The 21,933-nt window shown below is 40.6% G+C and overlaps 1 protein-coding gene across 12 annotated transcripts in view; it reads left to right on the forward strand.

The window, feature by feature from the left end:
* The window catches only part of KCNMA1 (potassium calcium-activated channel subfamily M alpha 1), a 755,994-nt gene that overhangs the window by 429,437 nt on the left and 304,624 nt on the right, over positions 1 to 21,933 (forward strand).

Here is a 21,933-nt window from a genome sequence, read left to right on the forward strand (position 1 = left end):
CTCAGTGAATTCTTAAACATCTCTACTAAATAGAAAAACAATGAATACAATGTCAGTTTGACAAATTTTCAAACTCTTTTATTGATTTAACAGTGAATTAGAACACAATGAGATTAATTAAACCTCTTTTTTTCGGTTTCAAACAATGGTGATGCTGTATTAATTTAATTGTCTTAGCACTTATAGTTTTTTAATGAGAAAAAGTATTTTCTATGCAAAGAGATTGTTTTTGAGCTTTAAATTAAATGAATGTTCTCCTGCCTTATGAGGAAATGGGCTTATTTGCAAATGGACCCACTCAATGGTTTTATTTTGTTCTGTTCACACCATACTGTCATGTTGTCCATAGATTCATTTGAGCAAGAGTGGTGCCTTGATTCATTCCATTTTTCTGTTGCTCATAATAAACAAATATTACAGTTTTACATCATTGCTTCTATACTATTAGCTCACATAGTTACAAATAGTCTTTTTAGAATTGCCTACACAGAGCATGTCACTTCAGAAGCTAGTGATAACTCTACAAATTTTTACAATTTCATAGACTTTTAAAAAATCATCCTGATTTTTTAAAAATTGATTTTATATTTAGGGAGAGTGATGACTAGAAGGAGCAGGTTATCAAAATCTATGCTGATTTGAAAGGACAAATTCAAAGGAAAGTTAATGTTAAGTGATTTAAATGCTTGATTCAGATGGACTCCCTAATGGAATCTTCATCATATGTGCAGCATGAAGTAAAAACTGTAAGAACCACCTTCATCAATCTAAGACTGCATTAAAAATTACTATGTTTTTTGAAGGTTTAAATATATTCAGACTTACTTGAAAAATTAGAGCATGTTGGTTTATATCCAGTAAGATGAATTACTCTCCAGGGAGACCTTCTGGGTTAAAATCCTCACCCACACTCCTCTTCATCCATGTATTATTATGTGGACATTTTAATTCATCTTTTCCCATTGTTGCTTGAAGACTTGATTCCTTGGGTTGGCTTCCTGGAGAAGTGGATCAGCAAGAGAAACCTGAGCTGACTTCCTCCCATCTGATATGCACACATCTCTAGATTTTTAGCTTTGTTCCTAGTATGCTTCGTGTCAAGTTTGGGTCCAGCTTCCTGAGCTAGAGCACAAAAAAATATATCATTTGAAGCAAAGGGAGAAGAACAAATTGGGGCTCTGTGTATTATTTCTGATATAGAACCAATTGTGCCCCCTGCATAGTAACAGATCCATTACCCTGAGACGGCAGGATTGCAGCAGAGAAGGAGTTTAATTATCTCAGGGCACCAAGTGAGGAGAAGGGAGGAGAGCCTCAAATTCATCTTTCTGAGGAGTTCTGGGCTGTGGTTTTTAAGATCATGGAGGGTGATGGGCTGGAAAATTGGGGTTGTTGACTGATCAGGGGAAGGGGTATTAAATAATCAAGATGTGGAAATTGTGTTCTTTGGTGAGTCAGCTTCTTGTGGTGTTCCTCAGACCTTCCTAGGGTCACCAGTGGGGTCCTTCATTCAAATCAGCCGATGTAATAGTTTCACTGGTATGCAGGACCTGAAAGACTATCTCACAGGGAAAACACAACATTTCATAATTTCAAATTGTTATCTATAGAGTGCTTAAGGGGAGCTGTCATCTTATGACAGGGTCTAGGACAATAGGCACCAAACCATGTTGAGGAAGCAGGTCAGAGAGTAAGCTGACCTCATGCTTAATGCTGAATGTGCTACAAGCTTGGTTTATTTTTGTTTTGTTTTTTCCCCTTTCTTCTTCCCTGATTAATTTTATGATGTTTATGGGGGCAACTCCATTTCGATCTTGGCTTCCCAGTTATAGAAGATAACCCTCATAGAAGGAGAAAAGTGCATACTCATTAGTTTTAGAGGAATAACTTTTGATTTAGTTTTAAGCATTTAGATTTTGTGATGCCTAATGACCGAGAAATCGAATGCCCTCAGGGAGACTCTCCTATGACATTTTAACTCTCCCATAGCCTTCCCAGGGCTTGGACCTCTCATGGCTAGTAAGGTCAAATGGCTTTGCTGAGTGGTGAATCTTGCTACCTCCAAGGTCATTCCCATTCTTCTTCTTGCACACATGAGGTGAGATCACCTGAAACTCTCCTGGAACATGGGAGGAGTCCACAAATCAGTCCTTTGAATGCACCTCATCCTCTAGGGATTGTAGGAATATTGTAACTTACGTAATTGTCATATAATTTAAGTTCTTTCTTTCTTTCTTTCTTTCTTTCTTTCTTTCTTTCTTTCTTTCTTTCTTTCTTTCTTTCTTTCTTTCTTTCTTTCTTCCTTCCTTCCTTCCTTCCTTCCTTCCTTCCTTCCTTCCTTCTTTCCTTCCTTCCTCTCTTTCTCTCTTTCTTGTCTTTCTTTCTTTCTTTTTTTTTTCCTGAGAGGGAGTCTTGCTGTGTCCCCCAGGCTGGAGTGCAGTGACACGATCTTGGCTTGCTGCAACCTCCGCCTCAGCCTCAGCCTGATTCTTCTGCCCCAGCCTCCCAAGTAGCTGGGATTAGAGGCACCCGCCACTATGTCCAGCTAATTTTTGTATGGATTCCTGACCTCAAGTGATTCACCCGCCTCAGCCTCCCAAAGTGCTGGGATTACAGGTGTGAACCATCATGCCCAGCCTAATTTAAGTTCTGAATTGGCCATTTGAAACCATGCTGGGAGATGGGACTTCACTAATATCTTGGTACTGTTGAATTATAATTAGTTTCCTCCAGGTTTTTCTGTTTTCTCCCTCAATTCATTTATTTTTCTCCTCTTCTTTAAACATGTATTGAGGGCCTATTTTGCAGGTACCATGATGATGGGAACCCAGACACAAAACACCAAGGCTCTCCCCTCAGGAGCTCACAGTCTAGCAGGGAAGGAAGACAGATAACGCAAACAAATAAGTTACCACTTCATGAGTGATGAGCGCCACAACAAAAGCACCCAGGAAGAAAAGCCTAGAAAAAGGCTCAGTTACCTCTGGGCAGGAGGAGGATCAGGGCAGGCTTTCTGGAGGAGGCAGCCACTGAGTTGAGTGTTCAAAGGTGGATGAGGAAGAACTTGCAAGGGAATAGCATGGGTGTGAAATAGAGGAGTGAATTCAGCAGCCCATCCATTCTTAGCTGCTGTTCATTCTTACAGATGTCAAATATTTCTGGGAGTCTTCCGTCTTCCACTGTTACAAAACTTCTTTAAAAATTATTGTAATTTGGATAGGACCCTTCTTCATAGCAGGAGTTTCCCAGCTCTTTGGGGAATGCTTTGAAAAATTCATTCATTCCCAGATTGAGCTGTTCTAGTTGTTTATCCTTTAAACAGCAAGAAAAAGGTGGGACTTCCAGACTTCTTAAAAGCCCGAGCCACTTGCGGGTAATAACGGTGTCAGGTTAACAGCAGTGACACATCTTCTATTTCAGGAAGGATTGAATTGGCTCTTCCTGGGTATTCATTTGCTGAGGCTTGAATTCCAGGAGATTTTATTCTTTGCACATTTCTCCGTTTTCCTTTTGTTACTGTTAGAGGCAGCTTCTCAGAATGATAAAAACTGTTGACATGTTCCCTGCAAAGTCTTTGGCATTCTAAGGATCCATCCTTACTGCCTCATTTGGCCTTGACTTTACTTCCAATATAATTGCTCATGACAACTTGTTTTAGTAGAGAGAGTGGTAGATGGCCATCCTTGGGTAAGTTTGAGAGGGCTGTAAATACACCTATACTCCAAAACATCTCCTCTTCTAACTTGCAGTGTACCTGAAATTCCACCAGTTAGACATTCATTCTTGAAGCCTTTTCAGTTGTTTCTTAAAATCTAAGTAGTTCTTAGTGTCACCCTGCACCTTCATTAAGCAGGTATCAGTTATCGGCCTCTCAGTGCGGTGGGCACTGAGTTCTGGGAAGGACAACACAGGGACTGAAAAACTAAGGAAAAGGATGGCTTAACCTGCACCAGCTGTATCTGAAGGAAGACAGTCATCATCATATCAGTTGCATTATTCAGCACAGCTTGTTACCTGACATCTGCTTACCTGAAGAGATTACTGTGGGTTAATTCTAGAAGCTTGCTTATTACATTAACGACCTACATTTATTGATAGCTGATTATCTTGGGGGATTGTCTCTGAGAATTTGTGCAGTAGGTAAATGATGTGTTTGCCTCAATTAGCACTCCTTTGAGAAAGGAATTAAGATAGTTAATATTGATTTGTATCACTGTGGTTTCTTATCCCTCTTTTATATCTTTTGGAATTGAACACAGTATTATACCTATAATAGGTGCTGAGTAAATGTTTGTTAAAGAAATCAGTCTGTAGACATTCAGAGGCTCATATCACCAGAAATAGACCACTAGCCTGACATCTGGCTACAGTAAAACCAAACAGGAGAATAACTGTTTTTTTTTTAATTTGAACTTCATTTTGAAATAGTTTAAGATTCACAAGAAGTTGCAAAAACAGGACAGAGTTTCTGTGTCCTTTCCAAGCTTTCCCCATGATAGTGCTCTATGCTACATGTCATGCGCGTCTGTGTGAAGAGACCACCAAATAGGCTTTGTGTGAGCAACATGGCTGTTTATTTCACCTGGGTGGAGGCGGGCTGAGTCCGAAAAAGGAGTCAGCGAAGGGAGATAAGGGTGGGGCCATTTTATAGGATTTGGGTAGGTAAAGGAAAATTACAGTCAAAGGGAGTTGTTCTCTGGTGGGTAGGAGTGGGGTTCACAAGGTGCTCAGTGGTGGGCTTTTTGAGCCAGGATGAGCCAAGAAAAGGAATTTCACAAGATAATATCATCGATTAAGGCAAGGACCGGCCATTTTCACTTCTTTTGTGGTGGAATGTCATCAGTTAAGGCCAGGCAGGGCATTTGCACTTCTTTTGTGATTCTTCAGTTACTTCAGGCCATCTGGGCATATACGTGCGAGTCACAGGGGATGCAATGGCTTGGCTTGGGCTCAGAGGCCTGACACTACATAGGCATGCATGGTATGTTGTCAAAACCAGGAAATTGACATTGGCGCATTGCTGTAAACTCAAGTACAGATGTTTTGCCAGTTTTTACAAGCACTTTTTTTTTTTTTATGTATAGATCCAAGACATTTTATCCCATGTAGATTTGTTTTATTACCTCCCCAGTCAATATACAGAACTCTTCCATCAGCACAATGAAACTCTCTGGTGAGAAACTGAATTTTAAAAAGAAAAAGAAATAACTTACAAATAAGCACCAACATTTTTATAAGGTCACACGTGTGAACTTTAAAATAATACTAATTTCAGGCTGGGCACGGTGCATCACGCCTGTAATCCCAGCACTTAGGCCTGTTCTACTCTCCTTTGAAATGAGGTCCTTCCCCAGCATGCCTTCCTGCTGAGTGATCGCTGCCTGGAGCATCTCCCTGAGTGTCTGCTGAGCAGCAAGGTGGCTGCCACTTTAGGGAATCTCTGCCTGTGTATCCTTTTCTGAGTTCAGTGTATTGTCTTCTCCGTGAGTCCATGTGTAGAGCGTTCGTTTTCCCCGTGTTAGCATTTGTACACTTGGCCTGGCTTCATGGAAACTCCAAACTAGAATGGACTTGAAACAAATGGAAATCCACCAAACAAGTATGACCGCATGGTCACAGCAGCACACAGGCAGAACTTTCCTGTTTCTGATTTATCAGCGTAGGGTACAGAGCTCCCACCATGGTTAAAATTGAGCTAAGTGAGCATCAAACACACTTGGTCACTTTTTAAAGAGAAAGCACATTACCTGAAAATGGCATCTTTCCTCTTGTCAACTCCTGCCAAAAGAAAGCCGCACCCCCCCATCCCCTGCACACCCCAGGATTCATACTTTCAGGCAGCCCTCTGGAAACTAAGGACATCTAAATCTAAAGGTCAGGATTCTGGGAGAGAACACCATTCCAACATGCTCATGAAATCCTAACTGTGCACAGGGTTGGATGGACACTTAAAAGGCAGCTAAGTATGATGGCTTGATGGTATGACTAACCAAGTTCTTTAGGTAATTAATAGTGGATGCAGCAGAACTGTTCACTGTAATTTTTCTATGTGCCTAGGTGTGATCATATGTATACAATTTGTCTGTAATCTGTTGTCTATAATTGTTGGCATGTGTCTACTATGTCCAGGTATCACTATTTGAGGTACTGAAATATGTTCATTTTATGTCAATTCTGACTATAATTTAGAGACTGCTCTCCAAATAGCAGAAAGAACAGCTTCTTACTAGCGTGGGTTTTTTTTTTTTTCCAGAAGATTAAGAGACATGTGCTGTCATTTCTCCGTGACACAGATTCCTGCAATAGACATGGGGGCCGTGGTAGGACAGAGAACCATGTGGTTTAGGAAATTGCTTCAGTGATACTGTGAGCTTAATCTCCTCTGCCTAAAGAACCCTGACAGCAGCAGGCTGAAGAAGGAGTATTTCCCAGGATATTAAGATACTGTAATTATATGGCAACAATGATGCTCATCTTAGTATGTGGATAGGTTATTTTTTTCCTTGGGGATTTAATTAGACTAATTGACCTCTATCTTCACAACCTTCTGCTTCGAATTCCTTCTCTATATTGTCCCCAGAATTAACTTGCTACAAGACAGGATAATCGTACCACTCTCCAGCATTTAAATTTCTATCAGGTCAGGTGTAGTGGCTCATGCTTGTAATCCCAGCACTTTGGGAGGCCAAGACAGGCAGATCACCTGAGGTCAGGAGTTCGAGACCAGCCTGGTCAACATGGTGAAACCCCATTCCTACCAAAAATACGAAAATTAGCCAGGCATGGTGGCAGACGCCTGTAGTCCCAGCTACTCGGGAGGCTGAGGCAGGAGAATCGCTTTAACCTGGGAGGCAGAGGTTGCAGAGAGCCAAGATTGCACCACTGCACTCCAGCCTGGGTGACAGAGCGAGATTCTGTCTCAAAAACTAAATAAATAAAAATAAAAAATAAATAAACTTCTATCAACTCCCTATTTCCTATAGGATAAAGAGCAGACATGCTTCCAGGGCACACAGATGCTTCACGGTCTCCTGTCTGGCCTTGTTTCTTGCCAACCTTACAATCTACTTAGGCTCTATATGAGGTGTCCTTCTACTCCCAGAATGCACTGTGTTCTCTGTGCTTTCATCTCTCTGCCCAAGCTTAGCCCTCTGCTTCCATCCCTTCCCCTGCCTTCTCACCCTGATGAGTTTCTAATCCTCACTCAAGGCCTACTGCAAAAGTTAGACAGAGGCGATCTTCTGCTTCCAGAGTCCCTTGCTTCTTACTTGTATCTGAGTACTACTGATCATAGCTACCACTGACATAGTATCCACCATGTGCTGGCCACTAACAAAGCAGTTCACGTTTGCTAACTCATTTATTTCTCTCAACAACTCCAGGAGGTAGGTATTATTTACATTTTATAAATGAGGACACTGAGGCACAGCACGATTAAATATCCAAGGTCGTACAAGATAATCAGTAGAATTTTTAAACAAGCTGCTCTTGCATATCTGCTGCCAGAAATTAAAATCTGGGAAGACTTCTCTGCTAAATGGAAAACTACTCCCAAGCAAGAATCATGTTTTATTGAATTATACGTCTCCAAAACCAGCATAGTGCCTGTCACCAAAGAAAAAATCTCAGAGACATTTGTTGAATGAATATACAGACTATTATGTTTTTGTTCAAAAAGATAATCCTGTTGAAAAGATGTCATTCAACTAAGCCTTTGAGTTTTTAATCTATAAGAGAGAATAAATTGTGATCAAGTGGAAACAGCTGCATCTCAAAGAATGAGGAAGGTAGTGTCAGGAGGAATCCTGTGTTTCCCTTCTCCTGCATTCATCCGTGTGATCTGGCTGGTGCTCAAGTTTCAGTGGGTCTGTTAAGATCTCACTGAGCGTGGAAGGTGGAGGTAGTGCACTGCTCATTCACACTGGACCTAAGTTCCCTATCAAGGCTTCAATCATATACACACAGGGAATCAGAAGGCTGAGCTCCTGGAGAACATTTTAGAAGCAGTAATTTATAAGCACGGGGCTTGCTCTTCCCCTATCAGAACTAGGAGGCAGGAACTGTGAGTTAGGACTAGAACGTACCATTTTTTGAGTTGTGTTCAATGTACCAGAGATCACAAAAGGCAGAAGAGGCAAGAAAAATGATAACAGGCCTTATATTAAGCAGGGAGTTTACAGGAAACTAGTTTTTAGACATCCAGTGTAGCCTTGACAGTAGAGTGAAGCTTGATGAATTTAACACAGTATTAATACTCCTTTAAGAAAAATGTTAAGATATATATATATATATATATATATATATATATATATATATATCTCACATATATATGCTTTTTGCTGATGAATTGATTTTGATAAGAAATACCTTTGAGACTCTTACCTGTAACTAGGGTTCTGCTAAATGGTCAATATGTATGGGGTGAGCTCACTATTCACCTGCCATTCGTGCTGAGATGAAGAAAAGATGGCTCCACTTGACAGTGTGGTTAACTTCAGGGTTATAAATGGCTTTCAGGGGTATAGATGCATAGAGTCCCTACCCTTGCACCACCCGAGCTTTCATGACTGTTGAGTTCCTTCAACACTATGTTACGCCTTGAGAGTCATCATGAGCTCTGTAACCAAAGTATTAAGGATGTTGGCACTTAACTGTCTCTTATTTATCTGACCAGCTTCAGCTCTGCTTCTATAATGAACTGTAACTACAGGAAACCATGGTGTGTATTGTTATGTAACTGATGCCTTGTTTCTCCTGAATTTTCATAACATCTTAACAATTATGGTTGACGTTAAAAACTCTCATGAGGTTATTTGTTGAAGTGAAATACATTATAAAAATACATACATATGAAAGGATGGCCAGGGAAGCCATTTCACTGAGTAACGACCAGTTCTGTCCTCACCTTCCCTCTGTCTCGCCCCTCCCTGTCCCCAAAGCTGCCTCTTCTCGCGTGTAATGCCAGCGCTCTGTACAGTGTTCTGTTTAGAGTGGTTTGAACATTTTTCTGCCTGTGTTTCTCATTGCTGAAGTAACTCACCTCTCTCATATCGACTCTTACCCAGGAGCCGCACTGCAGACTCTTTGATGTAGGTCCTTTCTGCATGGCAGCTAAGGCCAAGCTGTGGTTTTTCATTGCATGATGCAACCTCCCCCTTTCGGTTGTCGCCTCCAGGTTAACCAGATTCTTTTCCTGCACTGCCCATGCATGTTGACGTGCTTTCCCTGATGGCCCTGAATGTGGTGAGCACTGGACGCATGCATGAATTAAAGCAGCGAGCATTCTAATACACTGAAGCACTGGGCCTGAGGCTTCTCCTGGATCATCCCTTTGTGCCCTCAGTTTGCTGTGATATCACAGAGGCCACCCTGTCCCTTGAAAATTCAAGACTAGGACATTGGAAAAGAGAGAAATAAATCTCCCGTTTTTAGGTTTATGCTGAGCAAAGACTAATGACAAAGAATTAGAAGCTAGGGCCAGTTTCCCAAGTAACAACCTACCTGATCATCAGTCCTACATGTTCCTGACTTCACACGGGTGTGCACCAAGTGACCAGGATGATGATACCCTTTCATGTCTTTCTGAATAATGTTACCTGATTTGATTTTGCTTAGATCTAACAAATATGTAAATAAATACATATACCTTTTAAAAGCACCTCTTGGGCTAAATGCCTCAGGAAATGCAATTATTGATATTTCTCATAGTGTATCGTGTTTAGGAAAACCATTAATTCAACTTTAAAAGAAGTAAAATGGTACTACTAGAAAGAAATAGCGCGTTTATTAAAGCATGTTGGCACTGCATTCAACATCATTGATTTGTAAATTGTGATCATTTTCTCTTCTTGAAATATATATTTTTTGCCTTAGGGCTATCTAATGACTTACTTTGAAAGTGCTTTCTTTTCCTTTTTTTTTTTTTAAACTTGTGTACTTCTTTGTTGTATTCTCAGAATGGACTTTTATAAAACACAACTGTCAGGATCTGTTTTCTCACTTGATTTTTTTTTTTTTTTTTTGTCATTTCAAATAGATACTTTACATTTTAGACATGCCTTGGTTGTAAACTGAGAAAAATGAAAGGCGAGGCATCCCAAGCTGTGATAATCCTAGGGTAGGAATAACAGTTCCTAGAGAATTCTGGATGATACTAGCTTGTCAGCATCCCTTAGCCCAAGACTAGGCACTAAGCAGTCTGAATGAAACAAAGCTGAATGCTTCTTATCTTATTTTTATGTTTTCTTCATGAAATCTGATCTTCTACTATCTGGGGGTCTAGTATACTGAAGCTTTCCCACATTCCTTTTATCCTTCTATTCTGTTAAACATATCCTATCTATATATTCTATTAAAATGGACTTTGCTTAGAATTTCATAGCATGTTCTTTTGGTAACCAGTTAAAAGATCCTTTGAATGGGAGCATTTCCCTTTTTGAAAGGAGCTTAGATGGAATTACAGTACAGACCTGTGCAGGCAGACAATTCTGCCCAGCACGTTGACATATTCTTATTTTATGAACACTTTCATCTGGGGGCTTGGCAAAGGAAACATCTGATTCTCTTTTGTGAGATTCTTCAGTACAGAGACCCATTACTCTTTTCCAGAAAAACACAGTGATTCCTCATAAAATGAAAGGATTTCTGAAGCCCAACAGAAAGTGGGGATACAGAGATCCATTCACAGAGACAGAAGAGAAAATCCTAAGAAATCAGCTTCCTGGGGCCATCCTAGGCCTCTCACAGAGATGTTTTTACAATGATAGGAGAAACATCTCCAGAGAAGTTCAACGATAGGACAATAAAATTAAAAGAAGGACCTGCAGGAGGAAGCAAGGAGAAAGACACTTCACCCCACTGGGCATGTAATTCATCATATTTCTTTCCAAATTTATATCCAAAAGTCTAGTGGATGTCATTGATATGGTGGAAATAGCTATTTATTATTTCTTTTCTTTTTTGAGACAGAGTCTCACCCCATTGCCCAGGCTGGAGTGCAGTGGTGCGATCTTGGCTGACTGCAACCTCTTCAAAATCTTCAAACGATTCTCCTGCCTCAGGCTCCTGGGTAGCTGGGACTACGGGTGTTCACCACCACTCCCAGCTAATTTTTGTATTTTCAGTATAAATGGGGTGTCACCATGTTGGCCAGGTGGCTCTCGAACTCCTGACATCAGGTGATCCGCCTACCTTGGCCTCCCAAAGTGCTGGGATTATAGGCATGAGTCACCACACTCGGCCAGCTATTTATTATTTCTGAAACATGGGCAGGGGAAACCAAATTTTGATACATAAATGATTTTCAATGTTAATTAGAAGCAAAAGGGAAAGAAAAAAAAAAAGGGAAAGAAACGTTCCAGGAGATGAGACATTACTTTCATGAAGTTGTCAAGAAGGAAATGAAAAGTGTGCATACTTGAAGATATGATTGTGTAATCACAGGGGCTAATAAGTCATTGCCATTTGCCCTGTTAATGATGACAGTTTGTTTTAAAGGTAACTCATCGTGTCTGATTTTCCATGGTGATGTTGGTTTCTACTGCCCAGGTCACTTATGACATTCCTAAGGAGTGACTCCAGCCTTGTACTCAGCAGACCCATGACTTCTAATCAGCAGCATCTCAGACACTCCGTTTTGGCCGTGAGGCTGCTAGGCTCTCAACAAAACTCCTAAATAGGAAAACTTACAAAACTTCCAGGCCTTAGCTGTCAGCCAAAGACGGAGCTAAGACACAGCTATTTTATTTCCTTGTGCAATAAAGGTATCATTGTTTTCTATGCCAGATATCAGAAAGACTTGTACGAGGTCTCTCTCTGAGTCTTCTTAAAAAAAAAAATTCCTGAACAGCAACAACAACAACAAAACTTCAAGATGTTAGAAACTAAGCTATTATAATTATCCTTCAGCGTCACATATAAATTCATGTGTAACTTTAAATAAGCTGGTGTCCTTGTGGTGACTAAATATTTTATGGGACATTGTTGTCTGTTTGTCAAAGTGAAGCAGCAGATAAATGGAACAACTATATTTCACATAATTATTTTTTTCCCAGATGTTCTCAGGCTTCCTACATTCAGTATCAGCAGGTTGTCAGCATTGGTACTCTTTGTTAGTGTGGACCTTGAGTGCCCTACTGAGGTGCTTGTGTGCCATTCTGCTTGAGTACAGATGTGGCCGAGAGGTACAAGAGTTGGAACTGTAATAGACCTCTTAGGCTACTGGCTGAAATACTAAGGTTCAGAATAAGAGAGAGATACATCTTAGGCATCTCATTATCTCCAACTGCCAGTCTGGAACCCAGAACAGGCTGGTTCTAGCTGTGGATTCAATAGTTTTAGCTTCTTTACTCCAAATCCTTGCAGGGAGACCCACAGCAAGGTGCCATTGCTAGGGTCATGCCATCCAGGTATGACAGGGCTATGTCAAAGCCAGGAAGGATGGCAAGAAAAGGGAGTATAAGGCATAAGCTAAGTAGGGGACTGGTGAGATGACCAGGGGAGGCCCAGAGAGTCCAAGGCAAATATCAGGAGAAGGCTCAGACAGAATTTTGAAGTCTGCATCTAGTAACAGCCTAAAGAAGTATTACAATGATTTGAAAGTCTGTTAATGCTATGGGAGTACCAACCTACCTGCCCAACCGTGCCCTGATTGGCCAGCCTTTGGCAAATAGAGAGCTCTTATTTTCTCTTAGGAGCCTCTGCCATCCCCTATATGAATATGAGGGCTTCTTATTTGGGAAGTCTTGATATGAAGTGCTTTGAAACTGTACCCTGAGCTACTTTCTCTAGGATGCCCTCTCTTTCAGAAATGTGAGCTCCAGGTCCTTGCTCCCCAATGGCTTGGGGTTGTTGGCTATCCCTGGTTATAGATGATTGCTTATCAGTCTCCTAGCACATAGGTGGCAATATTTAATATCCCAAAAAAAGGCATAGGAAGCAGAAGGTGGTGGTCACATGAATAGTCTATTCTTGCTTCCCTAGGACTAAATTCCTATAGATGTGACAGGAGTATGGATCCAGGGGTCAGAGGTTCCATTCCCCATGCCAGGCTTTGTGTCTAGATTCTCAGCTCTCCATTCAGACCTGGGACTTCTATTCTCCTTCCTTTCCCCCATTTCTAATCACCTCATCTAGGCTGTCCTGTTTTGTGGGTGGTCCCAGGGTGGGGGTGGGGTTGGGGTTGGGCCGACAGCATATATTTGTGCAGGGAGGCTGTGGATATTTGTGTTTATACATGTTGTGTGGGTGCCCGCCCACATGAACCACTCCATACCTATACATGGCTCGTTGACCCTGCCCTCGAAGAACTTTCACTCTGTCTTCTGGTATATGTGCATGAATGCATATGCATTTAGTGCTATTTGGATAATCTACTCCATCCCATTCCTCTTCTAGATAGATAAGAGTTTCCTAAAAACAAAAGGTTGAGGGAATGGCTAGACAATGGAGGAAGGGGAATGAGTGAGTAGAACTGGTCGGTCATGATTCCTCAGACAGTTTAGTGAAAACTAAAATCAAGCAATACTTGTTTGGAAAGACTCTGTTTTATATAGTAGCTTAACTCCGATTTATTACATAAAAGTTGCTGGCAAATATGAACACTAATTCTACTGTGGTAACAACTGTGATTGAAATAATTGTAGTCTGCAGATAAGCTGGAGAAAACAAGCATTAGTGGATAGGTTGTCTTGGACATCATTCCAAGAGTGTAACAGTGAAAAAGTACTTGCTCTTACAGAAGAAAACTTAGAAGAGATACTTATAAGACATATGACTGGTTCAGATCTCTGCCTTTTATGTAGATCTGTGCTAAGCCAACCAGGCAAGGAAAGCTCTCATCTCTTAAAAAAAAAAAAAAAAGAAAAAAGAAAAAAAAACAGGAAAAAAGAATACACAAACTCCTGTGGCCACTCATTAAAGTGACTAATGGTTTTCTCTGTCAAGAAATCTTGGTTAATTATTTAGCATTGATGAGACTGTGTGGCTACCTTCATGGAAATATAATTTTCACTTTTTCTTCTTTAATACTCTATAGAGTTATACTAGGCATTTGTGAAATCTCACAATAGCTCAGTGGACAGCCTGTTGGGCATTTGGATTACAATGCAACACCAGATAAAGAGGCAGTAAAGCAGATACAAATGAAAAAATAAATGAAAAAAATAGAAACAATTGATCCTATCAGTTATTGTTCAGTTGAATGATTGCCTTTTGGCGGGCCTTTTCTACAAACAGTTACTATTATCACTATGATTATTACCTTAGTTTTAGAAATTACTATCACTTTTGAGTGCTGAGTCATCTGATTCATTCTTAGAACAACCTTGGGAATTCATAACCTTATCCCCAGTTTACAGAAGAGAAAACAAAGGCTTAAAGAGGTCAAATTATTTGCTCAAGATCCTATGGCTAATAAGTGACAGAGCTGGAACTTTAACTCTTCCATTGAATTCTACAACTACCTAGCTGCCAAACACTTTTGAGGTCAACTTGTAATGCCCATATTTTGCTTTTGCTAGACCTATCTAGCTCCATTGTGGATAAAAAATACGGAATGAAGATGGGAAAGGAGACTCTTAGTTCAGATATAATATTGAAATCTTATTAGATAAAATTTAAAAGAGCTTCATAACAAACAAGAGGTTCTCACCATCTGAGTTTCACGAAAACAAATGATCTGTGTGTGTTTTATTGAGAAATTTGTAAGGAATTGACATATTCCATTCTCTCCATTAGCAATCTATGTCATTTTATTTGTCTCCTAGAAGAATGTTTTATTCTTAGGAATAATTATTTGGGTAGACATCCTGAGCCTTACAACTGCTCTGAAGTCAACTGCTATCATTGTTTCAGGATTCTCCATATTACTCAAAGCTCAAAAATGCAGAGCATATACGGATTCTAAAGAGTTGTGAGGGTTTTTATACTACTTTCCGGTATGCTCCAATTCATTTCAACATGGGATACATATATTTGTGGCTATTGGATCACATCTGTTCAACTGAGCAGAGCTATAATTAGGAACCTGCTGCCATCAAAAGGATTAATAGTTCTGTTGATACAAACCTATAACTGATGACTTCCCAATAAAGCCAGTTAAATGACCAGCTGGCATGGGATCATAATTGATCAATACTGCAGAGTAACAAAGACTGTTTTCTATTTACATTAGAGCCATTTCAAGGTCTAAGAAAAATGTTTTAAGATAAAAAAGGGGGAGCCCATTTTGGTGTTATCATCGTTACTATTGATTAATGATTGCCCACAAACTGACGCATGAAAGATAACCACATCTTAGAAGGTAACCACTCCATGATGTTCTGGGATAAACTGGAGATGCTTTATTCTGTTTGGTAGAACTAAAAACTACACAACTTATTGAACACATGCCCCGTCCAGTGTAAACCTGAGAAGAATCGATATTAGAAAGATAAACTCTTAGGTATACAGCTCTGATAAGATAATTAAAATGGTAGCATGAAGGAAAACAAAAGAATACAAAGCTTTCAGCTTGGATCCAGTCAGGTTCAGGGCAGTCCTGGGGTGTTGTCCAGTTCAGGAGAAAATGTTCTATATAAATATTATTGCTTTTTCGATGATGAATTAGTATCATGTCATTTACACTAAATCCATTATTGTTATTAGCTCACAAAATATTTTTCTGTGATCTTAAATTTTATGAATAATAATATCAGTTTCTAATTTGAAGTACATTGCAAAGACTTGCCTCCCTTTTAAAATTAGTCTGTCTCACAATATTCTGGCTGGCTAAATGCTTTTATTCCAGTTCTGTAGGCAGGAAAACTGAGGCACTTAGTTTATCCAGTATGTCCAGACATAGCCAGGAAAACTTCAAATCACTTAGACCTACTCCCTCTTGGTTATAGATAAGTTCCATAAAAATCCATCTCTATATGATGTCTTTTTAAAATTTATTTTGATTGGATCGAATGGGATGCAAAGCTTATTAATCATTTAGTTCATAATTAAGAGTCTTCAGGGTATCTAAGTATTATCAGCTTTCATTATCTTCATCCTTGTTCTCCTAGAATAGGAGAGGGTGAGGGAAGATTGGGCCACTTGAAGGGTCATTCATCTTTAATCAGATTGATAACTAGGAGTTATTTCTCTATAAGCAGAAGAACTTCCTCTCAGCCGATGGGATCAGTCTTTGTGATGCCACCGCCCCACACAGGGTCCCAGAGAGGTCTTCTGGGGATTATTAGTGTCCCTATGACAGTCTCTACTGAGCAGGGTCAGGGTTAGGTACAGGTTAAATACATCTGCTTCCTATGCATTTTCCTAGACCACCCAACAGACACATGAATTTTTTTCTAGGGCAGTTTGTCCTCCTCTATGAAGGATTTATGAGTCAGTCAATCACTCCCATCATTTTTGCATGAGCTCCAGATGAGGCTCTGTAGATAGCAGACACTATGTCTTATGCTTCCTCTTCCTCTCCAAGAAGGCTCTACTCCATCTGGAGAGGAAGTGGTATAGCACAAGGCTAGTGCGTCTCTATCCTAACTCTACCACATAACTGCAGGGTCTTGGTTGGATATCTAAGCCTCTGCTTCTCTGTCTGTAAAATGGGGATTATAGCACAATATCTACGTCATTCTGCCATTTTGTGAGGACCAAATGCAATAGCATATGTAAATTTTATACAATTGTCAGGTATTATTACATTGAATTGAAGAATAATTGAATATGAACATAATGAGACAGTTTAGAATTTTTTGCTCCCAGTAGCATGGGAATTCAGAGATGGGAGAGGTCAATGAGGGCACAAGTAGTTTGCTGAATCAAGTCTTGAGGTTGGCCTCAAAGACTGCCCAAGGTTTGAACACAAAGAGTAAAGAGCAGTTGAAGAGGCCACAGAGAAGGCATAGATTTAAAATTAGGTAATACATGGGTCACATTCATGAAATAATGAAGGCAAAAGTTTGGACTGAAACATAGTAGAAAATAAAGTAGGAGATGTAGGATGAGTTTAGGTTTTAAAAGTTCTTCCTAGCCGGGCTTAGAGTTCATGTATGAAACAGGAGGGGACCATGATGGTGGACGAATGACATCTTTTAATTAAATTAATTTGGCAGCATTGCAGAGGTGAGACTTGGAGAAGAGTCTAGAATCATTAGGCTTATTGCGTTGACTCATGTCTGTGGTGCTGTGGGCCTGAACTCTGCCTGTTCATAATCCAGGTGGGAATTGAGAGGGCCCCATTCAGTTTAAAAAGGGACTAGCCACAAGAGTGAGGAGAATTTGAATGTTGGAAATTATTTCACAAAATGCTATCTTGTTCTTCAGCCAGTCCCTTCCCTATTAAATCATCTTGGATGTGTGTTATTGTTGTTGTTATTTTCAAGCTACTTACCATTTCTTTATCCCCTATAAATGATGGTCTCCGTAACCCCTCCCCATCTGTACTTCATCATTTTTCCTTTTAATCTTAATCAAAAATGTGCTCAGCAGGTACTCTCTGATTGTTAATTGGAATGTCCACTGGTGAAGCTTGCACAGTGGCATTGCAATTGCTTCCCTGTATCTTTTTAATTTTTTCACCCCCTCGTTTGCCTCTAAAACAGAAAATGTCTGTTCAACTCCTTGATCTCAGCAATTAGCTAAGTGGTATGCAGCTGGTTATCTGGAGGCAGGCTCAAACACTGAATCATCTCTGTTCAGGTCTGAATGGGAAGTTTCTTGAGCAGTGACACCTATAATTAGTGTGCAGTTGCAAGAAAGGTTTTTGGGAGTGGCAGGTCTCAAAGTGGTGTTCCCAGAGAAGCAGCATCCCCATGATCTGGGAAATTGTGAGAAATGCAACATCTAAGGCCCCCACCCCCAAATCTACTAAATCAGAGACTGGGGATGGAGCCCAGCAAGATTTTAACAAGCCCTCCAACTGCATGCCAAAGTTTGAGAACGACTACCCTGGAGAAGTAGCTTCACAGGGTTCGGCAGCCAGACTCAGGAAGGTGGGAAAAGAGACTGCAGCAAACCCAGGGAAGTTTAGAGGCTGTGAAGAGGGGGTGATCCTTCCCTCTTGGAGATGAGGAAGGTGCCCAGAGGAAGCACTGCTAGCAGTGAGATTTTGTGCTTAGAGCTCCTGCCCTCTGAAAGAAAACCTGTGTAGCCCTCACTTGCCTGGTGCTCTGAAAAGACAAGTTCTTAAGTCAGTCTTCGGGAAGGTCTGTTGCATCTTCCTGCTCAAGAGTCTTTTTGAAAATTTGATTACTAAGTAGATGAGGAAAGAGAAACACTTCCTACTTTGGGTGAGTCTTACTTTCCTCTGTAGAGGCATCTAAATGCTGATGATATACTCACTTGATGGCCAAGAGGAAACAGGAGTTTGTATTTCAACCTCTACCCTACAACTGAACCTTTACTCCGTAAGAATCATCTCTTTACTGAGGCTCTTTTGAAGGTGCCCAGTCATGGAGTCCTGGTCCAAATGCTAAATTTGCCTATGGTTTTAGTATCACACTTGTTTCATGGATTATGGGAGCCTAGAAATGAATAGTCTGTCACTTACCAAGTATCTTGTATCCTCTAATTATAAAGAGGATGTAAGTTAAGTTAGTTAACCTGTAGCAATTTAGGGTAAGTCAGTTTTTTACCACCGGAGGCAGAACTGTGTTATTTCAGTTCGTAAAACTCCGCCTTTTTTTTCCTATGGCAACATATACTGTGTAAATCCTTCTGAGGTGGATATGCCTCATCAGACTGGAAATCTAAGTCTGTGTGTGATCCAGAGTCACTTTCCTTTGTAGTTTTTTTTTTTTTTTCCTTTAAAGCATAATTTCTTTGCTAGCTTTTGAAGTTTCTGTGTATCTAGACAAGGAAACTCCTCCTACTTTACACAAGAAGGGAGAGGTGTTTGTATTTCATTCTCCATCCTGTAATGTGCATTAATCATTAAGATAAAGTCTCTTTGGGAGGAAAATAAATCCTGGTTGATATGGCCAACTCTTTTGTTGTTGAATTATGTATTCTCTTTTTAAAGGATCAGTGAATGTCTCCATGGGTTGTTTCCGTCTGAGGAATGAAATAATGGGGCTTTGGAAGCTCCACTCTGTGGTCTGTGATTGTGCGAGTCTGTGAACTATAGGCACTCAGAGGACTTATCTCAGAGGGGATCTGATAAACAGTTCTGTTGCCACTTGAAAAAATCAGGCAGGACATTTCTGCTGGGGCTGTAGTGGCAAGCAGGAAATAGCTAAAAGGGATAGAAAGTACATTGCCCACTCATCCTACCTGGGTCTTTTGTCCCAGAGTTTCCTGCTTCTCTGCCTGCCCCCTGCCCCCTCATATCATTGGGGTTTGCTCATATTACCTTCCAGCTTCAGTCAGAGGAAAAGCCACCTGTGCCAGCAGCATCATTTACTTCCTCTACTATTTCAGCTCCAAGTCTAGTACTCAAGGAATGATAATGAAACATGATGAAATCAGTTCTAAATTGTTTGAAAGGATTAGAGAAAAGGTCTTGTATGGCTTCAACATGTTTCCTGTAAACCAGGGGTGTTGTTAAGGTGCGTTTTTCAACACCATGTCCTCTAGCTTCAAGCCCTTTCATTGTGGCCATTGAACATAAGCATTATGAGAAGAGATGACAGAAAGGACCAGGAAGGTAAGAAACAGTGGAGAAGTTGCTGCAGCCAATTCCTTATGCTCTTCTCAATACCTGTTTCCATTTATGTTGAATCCAAATGTCCTCCGTGGCATTCAGCTCACATCTCTCCCCAAGCTATTCCATTTTCTACCACAGCCTAGCAAATACTTTTCCAATTAGCTGTATTTCTAGGTTACCACCAAATTAACCACAGAGGCCATAGAATTAATAGGAGCTAGGGAACTCACGATGGCCCCAAATATGCCACCAGTAACTCCACCAATAACAACTGTGAGGGCAACAGTCAGGTTTTGGCCTTGGTGAAACAATAGTCAGTTTTCCATGATAGTCTTGGGAACCAATACTTTTTTTCTCTCCCCTTGACTGCGTATACATCAATCTTGATGACTATGAGTTTATAATGCATAGCTACGTGAGTCCCCGCTGGCACAAGTGAGCACCTGAGTACAGTAGTTACCTACAGATCTCCCCATCCTTGTTTGCTTATTCTCTCTCTCTCTCTCTCTTTCTCTCTCTCTCTCTCACACACACACACACACACACACACACACACACACACACACACACACCATTTACTCTTTAGTAACGTATCCTGCCAGTGGCTTCCATAGCATAGAGATGCATTGTCTCTTCAACCCTGGAATCTATAGGATTTCTGGTCAACCCAGTTCATGCACATTTTTCACTGCAACTAGAGTGACTGGGAACTCTGACACCCATGGACTTTTGGGTCTTGTTTTTGAAACAAAACAAGCACCCCCATGGCCTGAGAATTGCAAAAGTGTCACCGATTCACTGTAGCCTGGATTTTCCTTTTTTCATCAAAATTAGTACCTGTGTAGGAGAGCAGGCCTAGAGCCATGGCAGGCTGTGATGTTTGGCTTCCTTGCTTGTGTCTCCTTTCAGCATTGAACTAACCAAATTCCATGCTGTCTTTATACCCACTTCCCTATCTTAGTGAAAACCTGGCAATTGTCGTTTTTTGTTTTTTTTTGTTTTGTTTTGTTTTTTGTTTTTGTTTTTTTTTAAAGAACTGTTTTTCAGTGTTGTTTTCCGTTCAGTCTGCCTAGTTTGTGACTGCAAATATAGGTTACTCTTAATGCTTGTCTGGAGATTTTTCCACGTGATTTGGGAGATGACGTAGGGCATGTTTGACTTGTAGCAGAGATGAAGAATGGATAAATTCAGTGCATGGAACATGATCGGAGATTCCCACAGACTAACTCACCCTGCCTCTAAGTGGGCCCTGAATTCCTCTACTGCACAGATTCCTGCCTGTTGAACAGCCAAGCGTTGTCCTTACAGAAGTGCAACTATACTAACTGGTATTGCACACAGTGATTTCCAAACTGGCACTGCTAGAAAATCCTTCATCTTCCATTTCTCAAGCTGGCCCTCTCCTGGAGGGAGGAGGTCTATGTCGCTTCCCTTTAGGGAAAGTGTTTTGCTTCTGTTGGTATTCTGTCTCCTTTCCCTCACCTCACTTCACCTTCACGTTCCTGGCCTGGGTGTTACTATTTACCTACTGATCACAGAATACTATATGAATTTCCATTCACAGCTTTGAGTGTTTATGCGGCTTTCCTGCTTCCCACCCAGCCCAAACCTTGGGAGTTTCCACACACTGATCCTCTGATCAGTTTGACACAGGAAAGCACACAGGTCTTGTACCAGTTTGTATAGTAGTACCCTTTTGAACTGGCGACTCTTGAAGTAGAGTGTGCTGGGGGTTCGCATTGGCTGCTGGACACACACACCAAGTCAATTAGCATGCATGCCAAAAAAAAAAAAAAGAAAATTAACCCTTAGAGTACTGCTTCAACATTTTGGTTTAATGGTCTGAATTTGGCCGGTTGGACAATACTTCTTTCCCCAGATGTGAGTCCTGCACAGAAAGTCTGTGCTTAGTCTAGCCAGAACCTTACCCAGGATCCTCTCCTCTCTAGCTTTCTTGAGATGCTCCTGGGTCCTATATTTGTTAATCAACTAATGTTTTTTAAAAGGTCCAAAACACAACCACTGTGTTTAATTGAAAACGGGCCTCACTGCCAATGTGTTGGAGAGCATGAAGAACTGTGTTTTAGCTTTGGCATGTGTCCTCTCAAAGAAAGAAAGAAGTTCTTTAAGGGTTAATATGAAATTAAGGAATTTGGAGGCCTCTCCTGCTTGTCCTTCCTCCAAGGTATCTGCATGTTCCTCTTTAGATTCTTCGTTCAACTGCTGAATGATGATAAAAAATGATAGATATATAATAATTTCAAAAGCAACAAATAAATGAACAGTAGTTCCCGAATGGTTGA

Source organism: Macaca mulatta, chromosome 9 (genome assembly GCF_049350105.2).
Source record: "Macaca mulatta isolate MMU2019108-1 chromosome 9, T2T-MMU8v2.0, whole genome shotgun sequence".
NCBI classification, from domain to species: Eukaryota; Metazoa; Chordata; class Mammalia; order Primates; family Cercopithecidae; genus Macaca; species Macaca mulatta.